Raw genomic sequence first — 22420 nt, forward strand, 5'->3', positions numbered from 1 at the left:
GTGTAATGACAATGTCATATCCAAAAGAGAATATCAATAAAAATATAGAAATTATAAAAAGAACTAAATGGAATTCTGGAGGTGAAAAGTAGAACAACTGAAGTAAAAATTTTTCACCAGAAGGATTCAACAGTAAATTTGAACTGGAAGAAAATAATTGGAAATCTTGAAGATAGATCAGTAGAGATTGTGCAAACAACAACAGAGAGAAACAAGCATGAAGAAAATGACCAGATTCTCAGAGAAATGTGGCATACCATTGGGTATGCCAGCATTATGTGTAAAAGTAGTACCAAAAAAGAGGAAAGAGATAGATTACTGGGACTAAAACATATAAAATTGTACTATATGTATAGTATATTTGCTAATAACAACACAAAAGAGGTGGGTGGGAGTAAAGCTGTAAAGCGCTGAGGAAATAACTACAGATGGTAAAGTAATAAATATAACAATGTATTGCTGGCTTTGCAACATTAATAAATATAAAATAAAATGATAATGGCATAAAAGGGGAGTTAAAGGAATAGAGCTATATAGTAATAACATTTTTATACATCATTAGAATTAAACAGGTATGACTCTGAAGCTGATTATATGTTAAGATATATATGGTAAACAGGAGCAACCACTAAAAGCATGAGTAAAATGTATTGTAAAAAGTATTAAAGTATACTACATTTTAAAATAACCAGGTAATGCAAAATAAAGCAATGAAAAAGGCATGGAGAAAAGACATGATCATAGAAAATAAAAAGTAAAATGACAGAAGTAAATCCAGCTATATCAACAATGACACTAAAAATTAATACATTAAAAAATACAATCAAAAGGCACACATTGTCAAACCAGGTAAAAAACATGATTCAACTATATATCGTCTATAGGAGACATACTTTAGATTTAAAGATACAAATAGATTGAAAATAAAAAGACAGAAAAAATACATCATCCAAACAGCAACCACAAGAAAGCTGGAGTGCCCATGCTAATATTGGACAAAAGTGATGCTAATACAAAAATTGTAACTGGCGGTAACGAGAGACATTTTATAATGATAAAAGGGCCAACCCATCAGGAAGATGTAAAAATTTAGTAACATGCATGCACATAATGATCACCAAAATACATGAAATGAAACTGATATAAATGAATGAAAAATAGACAAATCAAAAATAATACTTTGAGTCTTCACTACTGCATTTTCAATAATAGAGAAGAAAACTAGATAGAAAATCATCAAGGAAATAGAAGACTTGAACCACACCGTGGGACAGCCATGCCTCACATATCTATAGGACACTCCACTCCAAAACAACAGAGTATACATTCTTTTCAAATGCACATGGAACATTCTCCAGGTAGGTGATATTCTATACCATAAAAAAAAATCCTCAATACATTTAAAAGATGAAAATAATGCAAAGTATGTTCTCCAACCATAATGGAGTGAAATTAGAAATTTATAGCAGGAAAAACGTAGGAAAATTCACAAATGTGTGAAAATAAAACACCACACTCCTAAATAATCAATGGCTTAAAGAAGAAATCAAAAGGGAAATCACAACATACCAAAATTGTGGGATCCAACTGAAGAAGAAAGATCTCAAATTAATAACTTGTCCTTCCACCAAAGGCACAGCAAAAAGAAGAGCAAATTAAACCTGAAGCAAGCAAAAAGAAGGAAATAATAAAAATTAGAGTGGAAATAATGAAATGGAAAATAGAAAAAATAAATAAATAAATCAGTGAAACCCAAAGCTGTTTTTTGCAATTTTCTAGTATATTTTGTGTTTTTTTATTTACAATCAATTTATTAACATATAGTGTATTACTAGTTTCAGAAGTAGAGTTTAGTGGTTTATTTGCATATAACAACCAGAGCTCATTACATCAAGTGCTCTTCTTAATGTCCATCACCCAGTTACCCCATGCCCCCACCCACTCCTCTCCAGCAATCCTGTTTGTTTCCTATACTTAAGTATCTCTTATGGTTTGTCTTCCTCTCTGATTTCATCTTAATTTGTTTTTCCCTCCCTTTCCCCATGTTCATCTGTTTTGTTTCTTAAATTCTAAAAATGAGTGAAATCATGTATTTGTCTTTCTCTGATTGACTTATTTTGCTTAGCATAATACCTTCTAGTTCTATCCACATCATTGCAAATGGTGAGATTTCATTCTTTTTGATGCCTGAGTAATATTCCATTGTGTGTGTGTGTGTATATATATATATACACACATATATATACACGTGTTTGTGTGTGTGTATCACATGTTTTTTAATTTAATTTTATTTTTTCAGTGTTCCAAGATTCATTATTTATGCACCACACCCTGACATTTTCTTTATCCATTCATCTGTCAATGGACATCTGGCCTCTTTCCATATTTTGGCTATTGTGGACATTGCTAATACAAACATTGGCATGCATGTGCCCCTCTGAATTGCTATGTTTGTATCCTTTGGATAAATATCTGGTAGTGCAATTGTTGGGTCATAGGGTAGCTCTATTTTTAACTATTTGAGGCAACTTCATACTGTTCTCCAGAGTGGCAATACCCACTAAGAGTGTAAGAGGTTTCTCCTTTCTCTGCATACTCACCAACATTTGCTGTTTCCTGACTTATTAATTTTAGCCATTCTGAATGGCAAGAGGTGGCATCTTATTGAAGTTTTGATTTGTATTTCCCTGATGCCAAATAATTTTGAGCATTTTTTCATGTATCTGTAGGTCATTTGTATGTCTTCTTTGGAGAAATGTGTATTCATGTCTTCCGCCCATTTCTTGGCTGAATTTTTTGTTTTTCAGGTATTGAGTTTGATGAGTCCTTTATAGGTTTTGGATACTAGCCCCTTATCTGATAAGAAATTTGAAAATATCTTCTCCCAACTAAAATGTCTTTTAGTTTTGTGACTGTTTCCTTTGCTGTGCTGAAGCTTTTTATCTTGATGAAGTCCCAATAGTTCATTTTTACTTTCATTTCCCTCGCCTCTGGAGACATGTCTGGCAAGTAGTGCTGCAGCTGAGGTCAAAGAGGTTGTTGCCTATGTTCTCCTCTAGAATTCTGATGGATTTCTGTTTCACGTTTAGGTCTTTCATCTATTTTGAGTTTATTTTTGTGTATGATGTAAAAAAGTGGTCCAGTTTCATTATTCTGCATGTAGCTGCCCAATTTTCCTAACACCATTTGTGGAAGAGACTGTCTTTTTTCCACTGGTTGTCCTTTCTGGCTTTGTCAAAGATTAGCTGGCCATAGATTTGAGGGTCCATTCAGGGTTCTCTATTCTGTTCCATTGATCTATGTGTCTGTTTTGTGCCAGTACCATCTGTCTTGATGATTACAGCTTTGTAATACAGCTTGGAGCTGGAATTATGATGCTTCGCACTTTGCCTTTCTTTTCAACATTTACTTGGCTATTTGGGGTCTTTTCTGGTTCCATCCAAATTTTGAGGTTGTTTGTTGCAGCTCTGTGAAAAATGATGGTATTTTGATAGGGACTGTATTGAATGTGTAGATTGCTCTAGGTGGCACAAAATTTTAACAATATTTATTCTGCCAATCCATTAGCATGGAATGTTTCCCCATTTCTTTGTGTCTTCCTTAATTTCTTTCAAAAGTGTTCTATAGTTTTCAGAGTACAGATCTCTTACCCTTTTGGTTAGGTTCATTCCTAGGTATCTTATGGTTTTTGGTGCAATTGTAAATGGGATTAATTCCTTGATGTCTCCTCTTCTCTCTCATTGTTAGTGTATAGAAATGCAACTGATTTCTGTGCATTGATTTTATATCCTGCTACTTTGCTGAATTCTTGTTCTAGCAATTTTTGGTGCAGTCCTTTGGGTTTTCAACATAGATTATCATGTCATGTGCGAAGAGTGAGAGTTTGACTTCTTCTTTGCCAATTTGGATGCCTTTTATTTCTTTTTGTTGTCTGATTGCTGAGGCTAAGGTTTCCAGTACTGTGTTGAACAACAGTGGTGAGAGTGGGCATCCTTGTCATTTTCCTGACCTTGGAAGGAAAATCTCTCAGTTTTTCCCTTGAGGATGATATTTGCCATGAATTTTTCATACATGACTTTTATCATATTGAGATATATCCCCTCTATCCCTACACTGCAGAGAGTTTTTACTAAAGCTGGTTCTTTGGAAAGGTCCATAATATTGACAAACTGTTAACCAAATTTACCAAAGCAAAAGGAGAGACTTGAATAACTAGAATCAGAAGTGAAAGAGGGAACATTACTATCAACTTTACAGAAATTAAAAAGAAAGAATATAAAGCAATACTAGAACAACTGTATGCCAACAAATTAGATAATTTAAATGAAATAGGAAAACTCCTAGAAGGACACAAACTTCTAAATCTAACTCAAGAAGAAAGAGAGACTTTCACAAGATGACACTCTAGGAAGATCCTAAACTTACCTTTTCCCAAGGACACATCAAATATACAGCTACATATAGATAGACCTTTTTCCTCTGAAGAATATCTGAAAGCTAGATGAATTTCTTCTCCACCAAAAGGCATGATACAAAGACCATATTGAAATAGGCAGGAGAGGCAGAGAGATGTAGTCTCACCAAAAACCCTATCCCCAGTATAGTGATACACAATAGGGAGAGATATTACCAGTCCTGTATATCTCCTGCATATCTCCCACATCAGGCACCCTAACCTATGGGATGTGCACCAGAGACAAACTCCCAAAGTGTTTGGTTTATCAAAACCAATGGGGCTGATGCCCACGGGACCCAATGGGCTATAGGAAACTAAGATTCTCTTTTTAAAGGGCTCACATGTTTTCTCATTCATCCTGAGACCCATCATAAAAGCAGCAGTTTGAAAAGCTCCTAAACTTGTGAAGAAGTTTATGTGAAGATTCATTTGCTTATCTAAAAACATCTGCTGAAGTGGCAGGGGACAGTTGAAGCACTTCGCAGAGATGGAGGCACTGGGAGATGCCATTTTTTGTGCTGTCCATCTACCCTGCTAGCACAGGTGGGTAAACTCAGGTGCAGAATCCTCCTGCCACCTTGATAAGACAGGTAGGGGTGAGCAGTTGAGGCAATATCTCACTGCTTTACTGAAGCTGGAGAGCATGTGTGATTACAACACTCCCCCCACTACCTGGCTTGTGCTAGGGAATGAAGGCAATCATGGCATTCTTGTACGCTCAGCTTAAAGTTGGCACGTGAACACAGAAAACACACTGTCCTGATGTATTCCTAAAGGCAAAGGCATGCACAGTCAAGACATTTTCCCACTGCCTTTTTGAAGCCCGCAAACATATCCCACCCCCTGTACACTGCAGCTGCCCTGTTAAAGTCAAAGAGTGAATGCAGTTCACACAGTGGATGCTTCTTGAATATCTTGTCCTGGTGGCCAATGGGACTGGTGTTCCTGAGCTCCATGGGAATGTAACAATCAGAAAGACAGTTCCTGGCTGGCCCCTATGCCTAGGGCACAGCACAGAGAGCAGACTGAAACACAACCCATATTTCCTATGAAAAAAAGCCTATTTACTTAGCCTGGATCTTAGCCTGAAGGACAGGCTTAAGGTTTGCCACACATCTAGGGACTAAGGAGGTGCTCCCAGGAAATGTAAGGAGAGAGACTCCATCTTTGAACACCCTCCTGGCTTAGTTACCACTTGATGAGACCTCCCAGAAAGAAGTCTATCTACATATCTGAAACCCTGATTTTTGCAACTCTTTCCCAAAGGAAATTTCCAGATTTCCTGGTGTGGAAGATGGGGGATTATGATTACAGCATGAAAGAACTGTATATGTTTCCATAATTTAAAAGCTGCTGCTTGCCTCTGGTTTCCAATCAGTCTGAACTAGGTGCTAAGTGAGATTCCTTCTTTTGGAGCACTGACAAGTCTTGGCACACTTCCAAAAGCAGGGACACTTCAAGACTAAACCAGGCAGTTTAAATAATCACAAAGATTTGAGAGAAAAACGAGAACTAGCGCAAAGTTGAACTAGAAGTTTCATCAGCTACACAAAGCTAAGAGGCTCCTTAAAGACTAAGAGGGGTAGATATTTTGCCCAATACATAGAAATAAACACAAACTCAGGAAAAAAAGAAATGGATAAATATATTCCAAATGAAAGAACAAGAAAAACTCTAAGGGAAAAAAACACCTTAATGTACTGAAATAAGTAATCTACCTGATAAAGAATTTAAAATAATTGTCATAAGGAAACACATGGGCTCAGGAGAAGAGTGGATAAACACAGTGAGAACTTTAATAAAGAGACAGAAAATATAAAGTAAGTACCAGAGTCATACAACTGAAGAATACAATACCTGAACTAAAAAAAAATACACTAGAAGTATACAATAACAGACTAGATGAAGCAGAAGAACCAATCAGTGATCCGGAAGACAAAGCAATAGAACTCATCTAGACAGAACATCAAAAAGAAGGATAAATTTTAAAAATGAAGGTAACTTAAGGGACCAATATGACAACATGGGTCAGAAGAACATTTACATTGTAGGGGTACCAAAAGGAGAAAAGAGAGAAAGAGACAGAGAATTTATTTTAATAAATTATGGCTGAAAACATCCTCACCTAGGAAAGGAAACAGACATCCAGGTCAAGAAAGCCCAGAGTGTTCCAAATAATATTAACCCAAAGATATCCATGACAAGACATATTAAAATTAAAATCTCAAAAGTTAAGGATAAAAAGAATCTTAAAAACAACAAGAGATATACAAATTATTATATACAAGGGAAGCCCCATAAGGCTGTCAGAAGATTTCTCTGCAGAAACTTTGTGAGTTAGTGTGTAGTGGCAAGACATATTCAAAGTGCTGAAAGGAATAATTTCCAAAAAAGAATACTCTACCTGGAAATGTTATCATTCATAATTGAAAGAGAGATAGAGAATTTTTTTTACACAGGCAAGAGCTAATGCAGTTCATCACTACTAAACTAGCCTTCTAAGAAATTAGAGGTATTTGGGTGGCTCTTTAGGTTGAACATCTGCCTTTGGCTCAAGTCATAATCCCAGGGTCCTGCTGTTGAGCCCCATATTGGGCTCCCTGCTCAGTGGGGAGCCTAATTCTCCCTTTCCCTCTGCTGCTCCCCCTACTTGTGCACACACACTCTTTCTCTCTCTCTGTCAAATAAATAAATAAAATCTTAAAAAAAAACAACAAGAAATGTTAAGGAATTTCCTTAAGCTGAAAAAAAAATGACACTAATTAATGACAAAAAAAACATGAAAGTAGGAAAGGAGTCAAGATGGCGGAGAAGTAGCAGGCTGAGACTACTTCAGCTAGCAGGAGATCAGCTAGATAGCTTATCTAAAGATTGCAAACACCTGCAAATCCATCGGCAGATCGAAGAGAAGAAGAACAGCAATTCTAGAAACAGAAAAACAACCACTTTCTGAAAGGTAGGACTGGCGGAGAGGTGAATCCAAAGCTATGGGAAGATAGACCCCGGGGGGAGGGGCCGGCTCCTGGCAAGCAGCGGAGCAACGGAGCACAAAATCAGGACATTTAAAAGTCTGTTCCGCTGAGGGACATCGCTCCAGAGGCTAAACCGGGGCGAAGCCCAGCGGGGTCAACGTGGCCTCAGGTCCCGCGGGGTCACAGAAGAATCGGGGGTGTCTGAGTGTCACAGAACTTGCGGGTACTGGAATGGCAAAACCAGCTACAGAGACAGAGCCGACATTAAGCTCCCAGCTCGGGGTTACCTTGAACCGGTCCAAGGCTTGGTGAGCTCGGAGCGCGGCTGGAGGCCAGGCAGACAGGAGTAACTGGGCGCTGTTCTCTGAGGGCGCACTGAGGAGTGGGGTCCCGGGCTCTAGCCTCCTCCGGGCCAGAGACCAGGAGGCCGCCATTTGTATTCCCGTCCTCCGGAACTCCACGGGAAAGCGCTCAGGGAATAAAAGCTCCTGAAAGCAAACCCGAGCTGATTACTCAGCCCCTGGTAAGGGGCGGTGCAATTCTGCCTGGGGCAAAGACACTTGAGAATCACTACACCAGGCCCCTCCCCCAGAAGATCAACAAGAAACCCAGCCAAGACACAGTTCACCTACCAAGGAGTGCGGTTTCAATACCAAGGAGAGCAGCAGAATTCCAGAGGAGGAGAAAGCAAAGCACGGAACTCATGGCTTTCTCCCTGTGATTTTTTTGCCTTGCAGTTAATTTAATTTTTTTTTCATTTTCATTTTTTTCTCTTCTTCTAAAATTTTTCTTAACTTTTACCCTTTTCTTTTTTAACGTTTTTTAACTAGTTTATCTAATATATATATTTTTTCTTTTTACATTTTTCTTTATTCATTTTCTTTTTCTTAAATTCTTTCCTTTTCTTTTCTTTTTTTTTTCTTTCTTTCTTTTTGAACCTCTTTTTATCCCCTTTCTCCCCCCTCATGATTTGGGGTCTCTTCTGATTTGGATAAAGCATATTTTCCTGGCGTCTTTGCAAGCCTTTTAGTATTTTACTTGCTCCTTCATATACTCTTATCTGGACAAAATGACAAGACGGAAAAATTCACCACACAAAAAAAAAAAGAACAAGAGGCAGTACTGAAGGCTAGGGACCTAATCAATACAGACATTGGTAATATGTTAGATCTAGAGTTCAGAATGACGATTCTCAAGGTTCTAGCCAGGCTCGAAAAAGGCATGGAAGATATTAGAGAAAGCCTCTCGGGAGATATAAAAGCCCTTTCTGGAGAAATAAAAGAACTAAAATCTAACCAAGTTGAAATTAAAAAAGCTATTAATGAAGTGCAATCAAAAATGGAGGCTCTCACTGCTAGGATAAATGAGGCAGAAGAAAGAATTAGTGATATAGAAGACCAAATGACATAGAATAAAGAAGCTGAGCAAAAGAGGGACAAACAGCTACGGGACAACGAGGGGAGAATTCGAGACATAAGTGACACCATAAGACGAAACAACAGTAGAATAATTGGGATTCCAGAAGAAGAAGAAAGAGAGAGGGGAGCAGAAGGTATACTGGAGAGCATTATTGGAAAGAATTTCCCCAATATGGCAAAGGGAATGAGCATCAAAATTCAGGAGGTTCAGAGAATGCCCCTCAAAATCAATAAGAATAGGTCCACACCCCATCACCTAATAGTAAAATTTACAAGTCTCAGTGACAAAGAGAAAATCCTAAAAGCAGCCGGGAAAAGAAGTCTGTAACATACAATGGTAAAAATATTAGATTGGCAGCTGACTTATCCACAGAGACCTGGCAGGCCAGAAAGAGCTGGCATGATATTTTCAGAGCACTCAATGAGAAAAACATGCAACCAAGAATACTATATCCAGCTAGGCTATCATTGAAAATAGAAGGAGAGATTAAAAGCTTCCAGGACAAACAAAAACTGAAAGAATTTGCAAACACCAAACCAGCTCTACAGGAAATATTGAAAGGGGTCCTCTTAGCAAAGAGAGAGCTTACAAGTGGTAGATCAGAAAGAGACAGAGACAATATACAGTAACAGTCACCTTACAGGCAATACAATGGCATTAGATTCCTATCTCTCAATAGTTACCCTGAATGTTAATGGGCTAAATGCACCAATCAAAAGACACAGGGTATCAGAATGGATAAAAAAACAAAACCCATTTATATGTTGCCTCCAAGAAACTCATTTTAAGCCCGAAGACACCTCCAGATTTAAAGTGAGGGGGTGGAAAAGAATTTACCATGCTAATGGACATCAGAAGAAAGCAGGAGTGGCAATCCTTATATAAGATCAATTAGATTTTAAGCCAAAGACTATAATAAGAGATGAGGAAGGGCACTATATCATACTCAAAGAATCTGTCCAACAAGAAGATCTAACAATTTTAAATATCTATGCCCCCAACGTGGGAGCAGCCAACTATATAAACCAATTCATAACAAAATCAAAGAAACACATCAACAATAATACAATAATATTAGGGGATTTTAACACTCCCCTCACTGAAATGGACAGATCATCCAAGCAAAAGATCAGCAAGGAAATAAAGGCCTTAAAGGACACACTGGACCAGATGGACATCACAGATACATTCAGAACATTTCATCCCAAAGCAACAGAATACACATTCTTCTCTAGTGCACATGGAACATTCTCCAAAATAGATCACATCCTTGGTCCTAAATCAGGACTCAAACAGTATCAAAAGATTGGGATCATCCCCTGCATATTTTCAGACCACAATGCTCTGAACCTGGAACTCAACCACAAGAGGAAGTTTGTTAAGAACCCAAATACATGGAGACTGAACAGCATCCTTCTAAAGAATGAATGGGTCAACCGGGAAATTAAAGAAAAATTGAAAAAAATCATGGATACAAATGATAATGAAAATACAACAGCTCAAAATCTGTGGGACACAACAAAGGCAGTCCTGAGAGGAAAATATATAGTGGTACAAGCCTTTCTCAAGAAACAAGAAAGGTCAGGTACACAACCTAACCCTATACCTAAAGGAGCTGGAGAAAGAACAAGAAAGAAACCCTAAGCCCAGCAGGAGAAGAGAAATCATAAAGATCAGAGCAGAAATCAATGAAATAGAAACCAAAAAAACAATAGAGGAAATCAATGAAACTAGGAGCTGATTCTTTGAAAGAATTAATAAAATTGATAAACCCCTGGCCAGACTTATCAAAAAGAAAAGAGAAAGGACCAAAATAAATAAAATCATGAATGAAAGAGGAGAGATCACAACTAACACCAAAGAAACACAAAGTATTATAAGAACATACTATGAGAAACTCTACGCCAACAAATTTGACAATCTGGAAGAAATGGATGCATTCCTAGAAACATATAAACCACCACAACTGAACCAGGAAGAAATAGAAAGCCTGAACAGACCCATAACCAGTAAGGAGATTGAAACAGTCATTAAAAATCTCCAAACAAACAAAAGCCCAGGACCAGACAGCTTCCCGGGGGAATTCTACCAAACATTTAAAGAATAACTAATTCCTATTCTCCTGAAACTGTTCCAAAAAATAGAAATGGAAGGAAAATTTCCAAACTCATTTTATGACGCCAGTATCACCTTGATCCCAAAACCAAACAAGGATACCATCAAAAAAGAGAGCTATAGACCAATATCCTTGATGAGCACAGATGTGAAAATTCTCACCAATATACTAGCCCATAGGATTCAACAGTACATTAAAAGGATTATTCACCACGACCAAGTGGGATTTATTCCAGGGCTGCAAGGTTGGTTCAACATCCACAAATCAGGCAATGTGATACAACACATCAATAAAAGAAAGAACAAGAACCATAGGATACTATCAATAGATGCTGAAAAAGCATTTGACAAAGTACAGCATCCCTTCCTGATCAAAACTCTTCAAAGTGTAGGGATAGAGGGCACATACCTCAATATTATCAAAGCCATCTATGAAAAACCCACTGAAAATATCATTCTCAATGGAGAAAATCTAAAAGCTTTTATGCTAAGGTCAGAAACATGGCAGGGATGTCCATTATCACCACTGCTATTCAACATGGTACTAGAAGTCCTAGCCTCAGCAGACAACAAAAGGAAATAAAAGCCATCCAAATTGGCAAAGAAGACGTCAAATTATCAATCTTCACAGATGATATGATGCTATATGTGGAAAACCCAAAAGACTCCACTCCAAAACTGCTAGAACTTGTACAGGAATTCAGTAAAGTGTCAGGATATAAAATCAATGCACAGAAATCAGTTGCATTTCTCTACACCAACAACAAGACAGAAGAAAGAGAAATTAAGGAGTCAATCCCATTTACAATTGCACCCAAAACCATAAGATACCTAGGAATAAACCTAACCAAAGAGACACAGAATCTATACTCAAAAAACTATAAAGTACTCATGAAAGAAATTGAGGAAGACCCAAAGAAATGGAAAAATGTTCCATGCTCCTGGATTGGAAGAATAAATATTGTGAAAATGTCTATGCTACCTAAGGCAATGTACACATTTAATGCAATTCCTATCAAAGTGCCATCCATCTTTTTCAAAGAAATGGAACAAACAATTCTAAAATTTATATGGAATCAAAAAAGACCTCGAATAGCCAAAGGGATATTGAAAAAGAAAGCCAAAGTGGTGGCATCACAATTCCGGACTTCAAGATCTATTACAAAGCTGTCTTCATCAAGACAGCATGGTATTGGCACAAAAACAGACACATAGATCAATGGAAGAGAATAGAGAGTCCAGAAATAGATCCTCAACTCTATGGTCAACTAATCTTCGACAAAGCAGGAAAGAATGTCCAATGGAAAAAAGACAGCCTCTTCAATAAATGGTGTTGGGAAAATTGGACAGTCACATGCAGAAAAATGAAAATGGACCATTTCCTTACACCACCCACGAAAATAGACTCAAAATGGATGAAGGACCTCAATATGAGAAAGTAATCCATCAAAATCCTTTAGGAGAACACAGGCAGCAACCTCTTTGATCTCAGCTGCAACAACATCTTCCTAGGAACAACGCCAAAGGCAGGGGAAGCAAGGGCAAAAATGAACTATTGGGATTTCATCAAGATCAAAAGCTTTTGCACAGCAAAGGAAACAGTTAACAAAATCAAAAGACAACTGATAGAATGGGAGAAGATATTTGCAAACAACATATCAGATAAAGGACTAGTGTCCAAAATCTATAAAGAACTTAGCAAACTCAACACCCAAAGAACAAATAATCCAATCAAGAAATGGGCAGAGGACATGAACAGACATTTCTGCAAAGAAGACATCCAGATGGCCAACAGACACATGAAAAAGTGCTCCATATCACTCGGCATCAGGGAAATAGAAATCAAAACCACAATGCGATATCACCTCACACCAGTCAGAATGGCTAAAATCAACAAGTCAGGAAATGACAGATGCTGGTGAGGATGCGGAGAAAGGGGAACCCTCCTCCACTCTTGGTGGGAATGCAAGCTGGTACAGCCACTCTGGAAAACAGCATGGAGGTTGCTCAAAATGTTGAAAATAGAACTGCCCTATGACCCAGCAATTGCACTATTGGGTATTTACCCTAAAGATACAAACGTAGTGATCCAAAGGGGCATGTGCACCCGAATGTTTATAGCAGCAATGTCCACAATAGCCAAACTATGGAAAGAACCTAGATGTCCATCAACAGATGAATGGATCAAGAAGAAGTGGTATATATACACAATGGAATACTATGCAGCCATCAAAAGAAATGAAATCTTGCCATTTGCGACAACATGAATGGAACTAGAGTGTATCAAGCTTAGCGAATAAGTCAATCAGAGAAAGACAAACATCATATGATCTCCCTGATATGAGGAAGTGTTTATGCAACATGTGGGCTTAAGTGGGTAGGAGAAGAATCAATGAAAGAATATGGGATTGGGAGGGAGACAAACCATAAGTGACTCTTAATCTCACAAAACAAACTGAGGGTTGCTGGGGGGAGGGGTGTTGGGAGAAGGGGGTTGGGGTATGGACATTGGGGAGGGTATGTGCTTTGGTGAATGCGTGAAGTGTGTAAACCTGGTGATTCACAGACCTGTACCCCTGGGGATAAAAATATATGTTTATAAAAAATAAAAAAAAATTATAAAAAAAACCATGAAAGTAAAAATCTTACTGAAAATGTAAATATATAATAAATATATATCAGTCACTCTAGAAAGCTACTGTAAAGGCTGGAAGACAGAAATAGTAAAATTTACTAAATCTACAATAATTACTTAAAGGATAATAAAAATATCTGTAAAATGTGACATCAAAAACAAAACATGGGGGGGCAAAAATGTAGTATTTTGGAATGTGTTCAAATTTAAGTTTCTATCAAATAGAACGTTATTTACATAGGATGATAATATCTGAAACTTATAGTAAATTCTGAGCAAAAGCTTAAATACACAAAAGAAAATGTGAAAAAATTCAAACATAACACTAATGAAAGTCATCAAACCCCAAGACAAGAGAGCGAGACAAGAATAAAGGTACAGGGATGAACTACAAAAATAGCCAGAAAACAATTAACAAAATGGCAATCAGTAAAACCTTGCAATAATCATTTGAATGTAAATGGATTAAATTCTCTAATTAAAAGACTTAGAGTGGCTGGATGGATTAAGAAAAAACACAAAACATACCCATGTGCTGCCTAAAGAGACTCACTTCAGAAGTAAGGACACACACAGATTGAAAGTGAAGGGATAAAAAAAGATATTCCATGCAAATGGAAACCAAAAGAAAGTGGGTGTACCTATACTTATATCAGACAAAATAGACTTTAAAACAGAAACTGTAAGAAGCTGGAGGAGGGAAGATGGTAGAAGAGTAGGGGACCCTCATTTCATCTGGTCCTTTGAATTGAGCTAGATATCTATCAAGTCATTCTGAACCCCTATGATTTCAATCTGAGATCTAAGAAAGGAATTTCTATAATTCTACAAATAGAAAAGTGACTAATTTTCACATGGTAGGAGGTGAGGAGAAGTGAATCTGAGGGAATGTATTAGAAGATAAACCCCATGGGGGTAGGGATCTGCTGTTAACTGGCTACCAGAAAGTGATATAACACTGTAGCACAAAATCAAAACTTTCAAAAGTCTGCTTCAGTGAGGGATTTCCCTGCCTGAAAGGTGCTCAGGATGTGAAGAGGGGCAGAATCCCAAGTGGTACAGTGTGGTCTCAGGATCCCTGGTGTCAGAGACACAACAGGGGTGCCTTAGTGTGTCAGAGTTCCCAAGCATTGGAGTGGGGACACCAGCTATAATCAGCAAGGCTGGGAGTGGGATCTCAGCTTGGTGTTGCCATAAACTGTGAACTATGACATGATCAGGTAACCACTTTCCAAGCTGGGGCCCAGCAAACAGCATCACTGTGGCAAGTCCTTCCTCTTTCCTTCAGAAGGAGTGGTGTGGGTATACACACAATCAGGGAACCACTCACTGAGCAAGATCTAACAATTATAAATATTTATGCTCCTAACTTGGGAGCAGTCAAATATATAAACCAATTAAAAACAGAACTAGGGGCGCCTGGGTGGCTCAGTGGGTTAAGCCTCTGCCTTCGGCTCAGGTCATGGTCTCGGGGTCCTGGGATGGAGCCCTGCATTGGGCTGTCTGCACAGCAGGGAACCTGTTTCCCTCTCTCTCTCTCTGCTTGCCTCTCTGCCTACTTGTGATCTCTCTCTCAAATAAATAGAGAGAATCTTAAAAAGAAAACAGAACTAAAGAAACACATTGATGATAATACAATAATAGTAGGGGACTTTAATATCCAACTCAAAGCAATGGACAGACCATCTGAGCAGATTAACAAGGAAATAAATGCTTAATAAGGAAATAATGACACATTGAACCAAATAAACTTCATAGATATATACAGAGCATTCCATCTTAAAGCAACAGAATACACATTTTTCTCAAGTGCACATGGAACATTCTCCAAAATAGGGGCTCCTGGGTGGCTCAGTGGTTTAAGCCTCTGCCTTCAGCTCAGGTCATGATCTCAGGGTCCTGGGATCGAGCCCCACATTGGGCTCTCTGCTCAGTGGGAGCCTGCTTCCCCCTCTCTCTTTGCCTGCCTCTCTGCCTACTTGTGATCTCTCTCTATCAAATAAATAAATAAAAATCTTTAAAAAAAAAGGAACATTCTCCAAAATAGATCACAGTGTGGGTCACATCAGGTATCAACCAGTACAAAAGATTGGGAATATTCCCTGTATATTTTTAAGCCATAATACTTTGAAACTTGAGCTCAATAAGAAGAGGAAATTTGGAAGGAACTTCAACACTTGGAGGTTAAAGAGCATCCTATTAAAGAACAAATGGGTCAACCAGGAAATTAAAGAAGAATTTAAAAAATTCAGGAAACTAATAAGAATGAAAACACAACTGTTCAAAATCTTTGGAATGCAGCAAAGTTTGTCCGATGAGGCCTTTTTTAAGAAACAAGAAAAATATCAAATACACATCTGAACCATACACCTAAAGGAGCTGGAGAGAAACCAGTAAATAATGCCTAAAACAAGCAGGAGACAAGAAATAATGAAGATCAGTGCAGAAATCAATGAAATAGACACGAAAAGAACAGTAGAACAGATCAATGAATCTAACAGCTGTTTTTTTTTTAATTTTTAGTATTTTTTAAAATAATAACAGAACAGCAGGGATGCTCATAAACAGTTATCTAAATGTTAATCTTCCTGAGGGATATATTCTGAGGTGTCTCCACTTCACAAATTCTCTATAAGATTCTGATCCCATACATTCCCATGGAATTTCTGTATTAGTTTTCTCTGTTTTTCTTTTTTTTTTAAATTTGTTTTCTTTATTTCTTTTCAGTGTTCTAAAAATCATTGTTTATGCTCCATGCAATACATGCCCTCCATAATACCCACCACCAGGCTCACCCAACCTCCCACTCCCATCCCTCCAAAACCCTCAGATTGTTTTTCAGAGTCCATAGTCTCTCATGGTCCATCTCCCCCTCCAATTTCCCCCAAATCCCTGCTCCTCTCCATCTCCCCATGTCCTCCATGTTATTTCTTATGCTCCACAAGTAAGTGAAACCATATGATAATTGATTCTCTCTGCTTGACTTATTTCACTCAGCATAATCTCTTCCAGTGCTGTCCATGTTGATACAAAAGTTGGGTATTCATCCTTTCTGATGGAGGCATAATATTCCATTATATATATGGAACATATCTTCTTTATCCATTTCATTTTGGTTCTTTCCACAGTTTGGTGACTGTGGCCATTTCTGCTATGAACATTGGGGTACAGATGGCCCTTCTTTTCACTATGTCTGTATCTTTGAGGTAAATACCCAGCAGGGTCATAGAATAGCTCTATTTTTAATTTCTTGAGGAATCTCCACACTGTTTTCCAAAGTGGTTGCACCAACTTGCATTCCCACCAACAGTTTAATAGGGTTCCCCTTTCTCCATATCCTCTCTAACACATGTTGTTTACTGTCTTAATTTTGGCCATTCTAACTGGTGTAAAGTGGTATCTCAATGTGGTTTTGATTTGAATCTCCCTGATGGCTAGTGATGATGAACATTTTTTCATGTGTCTGAGAGCCATTTGTATATCTTCATTGGAGAAATATCTGTTCATGTCTTCTGTCCATTTTTGACATGATTATCTGTTTTGTGTGTGTTGAGTTTGAGGAGTTCTTTATAGATCCTGGGTATCAGCCATTTGTCTGTATTGTCATTTGCAAATGTCTCTCCCATTCCGTGGGTTGCCTCATTGTTTAGTTGACTGTTTCCTTTGCTGTGCAGAAGCTTTTGATCTTAATGAAGTCCTAAAAATTCATTTTCACTTTAGTTTCCTTTGCCTTTGGAGACATATCTTGAAAGAAGTTGCTGTGGCCAATGAAGTCCTAGCAACAGCAATCAGACAACAAAGAGAAATAAAAGGTATTAAAAATGGCAATGAAGAAGTCAAACTCTCTCTCTTTATAGATGACATCATACTTTATATGGAAAACCCAAAATATTCCACCCTCAAACTACTAGAACTCATTCAGCAATTCAGTAATGTGGCAGGATACAAAATCATTGTACAGAAATCAGTTGCTTTCTTATACACTAACAATGAAAATACAGAAAGGGAAATTAGAGAATCAATTCCATTTACTATAGCACCAAGAACCACAAGATACCTGGGAATAAACCTAACCAAAGAGGTAAACGATCTGTATTTGAGGAACTACAGAACACTCATGAAAGAGATTGAAGAAGACACAAAAAGATGGAAGACCATTCCATGCTTATGGATCAAAAGAATAAACATTGTTAAAATATCTATACTGCCTAGAGCAATCTATACTTTCAATGCCTTTCCAATCAAAATTCCACTGGCATTTTTCAAAGAGCTGGAGCAAATAATCCTAAAATTTGTATGGAATCAAAAAAGACCTCGAATTGCTAAGGAAATGTTGAAAAAGAAAAACAGAACTGGGGGCATCATGTTGCCTGATTTTAATCTTTACTACAAAGCTGTGATCACCAAGACAGCATGGTACTGGCATAAAAACAGACACATTGATCAGTGGAACATAGTAGAGAGCAGAGATATAGACCCTCAACTCTATGGTCAAATAATCTTCAACAAAACAGGAAAAAAATATCCAGTAAAAAAAAGATAGTCTCTTCAATAAATGGTGCTGGGAAAATTGGACAGCTATGTTTAGAAGAATCAAACTCAACCATTCTCTCACACCATACACAAAGATAAACTCAAAATGGATAAAAGACCTCAACGTGAGGCAGGAATCCATCAGAATCCTAGAAGGTCTGGTTTTTTGAAAGAATCACTAAGACCTACAAACCCCAAGCAGACTTGTCAAAAAGAAGAGAGAAAGGACACAAATAAAATCATGAATGAAAGAGGAGAGACCACAACCAATGCCAAGAAATACAAACAATTATAAGAGCATATTATGAGCAACTATATGTCAACAAATTAGGCAATCTGGAAGAAATGGATGCATTCCTAGAGAGGTATAAACTACCAAAACTGAAACAGGAAGAAATAGAAAACTTGAACAGACCCATAACAAGCAAGGAAATTGAAGCAGTAATTAAAACTCTCCCAACAAACAAGAGTCCTGGGTCAGATGGCTTCCCAGGGGAATTCTACCAAACATTTAAAGAACTAGAGTGGTGCAGCCACTATGGAAAACAGAACTGAAGTTTCTCAGCAGATTAGAAACTACCATGTGATCCAGAAACCCCATTATTGGGTATCTGTCCAAAGAAAACAAAAACACTAATTCAAAAAGATACATTTACCCCTATGTTTATTTCAGCATTATTTACAATAACCAAGATATGGAAACAAAGTGTCCATCAATGAACGAATGGATAAAGAAGGTGTGATACACACCATACACACACACACACACACACACACACACATACACACACACACAGGAATGCTAGTCAACCATAAAAAGTAAACTATTGTCATTTGTGACAGCATGGATGAAACGTGAAGGTGTTACGCTAATGAAGTAAATCAACAGAAAGACAATTACCACATGGATTTACAGATATGTGGTGTCTAAAAAGCAAAACAAACAGAACCCAGACTCATACATACAGGGAATAGACTAGTATTTGACTGATAGGAGCAGGATTGGGGGGAATGGGTGGAAGGGATCAATAAGCAATGTTTCCAGTTATAAAATAAACAAGCCATGGGGAGTATCGTTAATAATATTGTATTAACCTTGCATGGTAACAGTAAGTAGATTTAATGTAGTGATCATTTTGCCATATATGCAAGTGTCAAGTTAGTATGTTATTCACTTGAAACTAATATAACATTGTATGTCATTTATATGTCCACAAAAAAGAAGAAATAAATTATACAACTAGAGTTTTAACAGGGAAGAGATTGCATTAGTCATAAAAAATACCCACAAATAAAAACCCAGGGGCAGATGGCTTCACTGCTGAATTCTACCAAACATTCACAAAAGGATTTTTGCCAAATATTCACAGTAAGAGAAGTCAGAGATTAGTAAATTCTGTGTGATTTAGCCCATTTCTTTTTGTATTTTGTAGCAAAGTTAATTCCTTGGTTGAATATGATTTTGGTGATATTGTGTGCGGCACTATTCAGGTGACTAAGACATGCTTATGCTGACAGAAGTGTTATGGACAGTAATGGCAATTCCTTATCTGATATACATGTCTATTACTATAAGGAAAAATATTTTTACTCCTCTGGGAAAGAAGGGCTCCAGGAATCAATTTACCACTTGGCAGCTAGTTGGTTGCACCAGGAAATGTTGCCAAATATATGGGTCAGCATTGTCCCCTGCTGTGGGAGTTTTGGACATCCAGTAATAGGTAGTAGCCAGGTCAGCCTTTGTAATAGGAAGGCAATGTTTTGGATCCCAGTCATAGTATCTAACTTGGTTACCATGACACTTAACGTATGGACCCATGGAGTTTCAGATGGAGAGGAATATCTTCAGGAACTGTACTTAGTGGATTATGCCTAGGATCCTCATACACATCTGGTTTAGATGATTTAGATGATGAGATTTTGACTTTTGAACTAATGCTATAATGAGACGGAGTTCTTGTGAACCTCTTATGAACCTTGGAGGAAGGTGAATATGTTAACCTTGGGAGGTGAATATGTTTTGCATTTGGGAAGGAAATGAATCTTCAGAAATCAGAAGGTGGACTGTGGAGCAGAATTTTAAGATTGTCTACCACATTGCCAACTGGCATTACATACATACCTTCTTCCAGTTATTTAATCAAATATTAATCCACATGTTTCTGTGAAGCCATCTGTAGATAGAATTAGGGTCTTAAATCAGTTGACTTTAACATGAGAAAATTATCTAGGTGGCCCTGACCTAATCACACCATCCTCCCTGCTTTCTTTTAGAGAGGGAGAGAGGGAAGGGGAGGGAGAGAGAAAATCTTAATCAGGCTTCATGCCCAGTGCAGATAGACTTAATCTCACAATCCTGAGATCATGACCTGAGCCAAAATTAAGGGTCAGATGATTCCACCCAGGCTCCCCACATTATCCCTTTAAATAGTTGTCTAGAGTCAGGTACAGAGAAGTCAGAGATTAGAAGCATGAGAAAGAGTCAATGCTATTGCTGGCTTGAAAATGGAGTGAGCCTTGTGGTAAAGAATGCAAGATATTATAAGCTGAAAAGAGCTCAGCTGATAGCCAGTAAAAATATGCAGTATCACAGTCCTACAGCTGCAAGGAACTGAATTCTGAAAACACCTTGATGTCAGCCTTGTGAGACCCTGAGCAGAAAGCATAATTATGCAGTGCAAGACCTCTGGTCTACAGATGCAGATGTGTGAACTAGTAAATGAATATTTTGTTAACCTCAGTGTGTGGTAATTTGTTGTGCAATAGTAAATTATTATATCATGGGACACAAAATCTGCACTGTTAATAATTTTCCAATTTAATTCTTTCCAAAACCATTGATCAATCTTTTCATCATTGCATATGGGTAAGAATAGATCCATACCTACATCTATGAAGAGTTATATACAAAGACCCATATGAACCACATAGCATTCTACTTACTGGCAGCATGTTTCTTGCCCAGTGTTTTTCCAAGTCATTCCTTAGACATCTGTTTACATCTATTGTCAACATACCAAGAAGATACATTGACAAACTGGATGATTGTTTTATCTTTCTTATTCTAACTGGTTATGAGGCCATACATAATGGTGGAGAGATAGAGGCAATGAAATAGCAGGAATAAGTATCATGTAATTTACTTGTGCCACTTTGATATACCCAAGTCCAGTTTTTTAATCCATTTGCCAGTGCTCACACAAAACTTTACTATTTAACAGAGTAAATAGAAACAAGCTCATAATGGGTATCTCATTCACACAGAAAATTAAATACCTCATGGCCAGGTGTTAAGTCTCTACCAGGGTCTCATAGCAAACCCAAGTGAGCACCTTCTCAAATGGATACTAACTGCTGAAAGAAGAGGGCTTGGTTTGTTCAAAAACCCTAGGAGTATGTTTTTTAATTCTATTATTGGGGATTTTTAAGGCTACATAGACTCTGTATAGCAAGGATATAATAAAACTGGGTCTTCAGGGTCATGAGACTGAAGTGTCAGAGAAACTAGCACTATAGCCCAGATCTGTTGTAGTACTTTTCCTTTCTCTGGATATCACTTAAAATTGGAAACCATATGGAGTCCAAGCACAAAGCAAGTATGATATACGTTGTCTCTAAAATCTAAGGTCCTGATTCCCACAGGCTAACTGGAGAAAGATCACCTGCAGGCAAATCAACTGTTATCCCTCCATGGCAGCTTCTTATCCTGGCTTCCCACCCTGGCAAGCATAGTGATCCTTTATGACACTGTGCTCCTGTGACATACAGTCTTCCACTGGATCTTTTTACAGCACAGATACCACAGTTGTTTAGTTTCACTACAGAGCCTGTCTTCCTGGGGTTGAGAAGTTCAACTCCAGCCGGGGAGTTCTCCTTGGTGCTGGTAAAACCTGTTAGACAATTAAAATTATTTTTCCAAAGTTAATTATGTAGATAAGGGCTAAACTTTGGGAACAACCTAAGGTTCTCAAATTAATCCTCATTATTTATGCTTTTATTAAATACCTACTATTTGTCGGGTACTGTGTTGGGCACTAGATATACAAATATAAAATGGGCTGGATATGTTTTGAAATGCAAAGAATCCAATAAAGTGTTTCTCAGTTTTTTAAAACCACAGCCCACAGTAAGAAATATTTTATTTTGCATCACAACTTATGTTACACACACACACGCACACACATCTGAAATACAAATGTCATATAATAATCACCATACCTGCAATGTGATATTTTCTATTTGCCTTTATTTTATCTTATTTCCTTAACAATTCGCAAGTCTTGATCCATT

Source organism: Mustela lutreola, chromosome X (genome assembly GCF_030435805.1).
Source record: "Mustela lutreola isolate mMusLut2 chromosome X, mMusLut2.pri, whole genome shotgun sequence".
Classification (NCBI taxonomy): Eukaryota; Metazoa; Chordata; class Mammalia; order Carnivora; family Mustelidae; genus Mustela; species Mustela lutreola.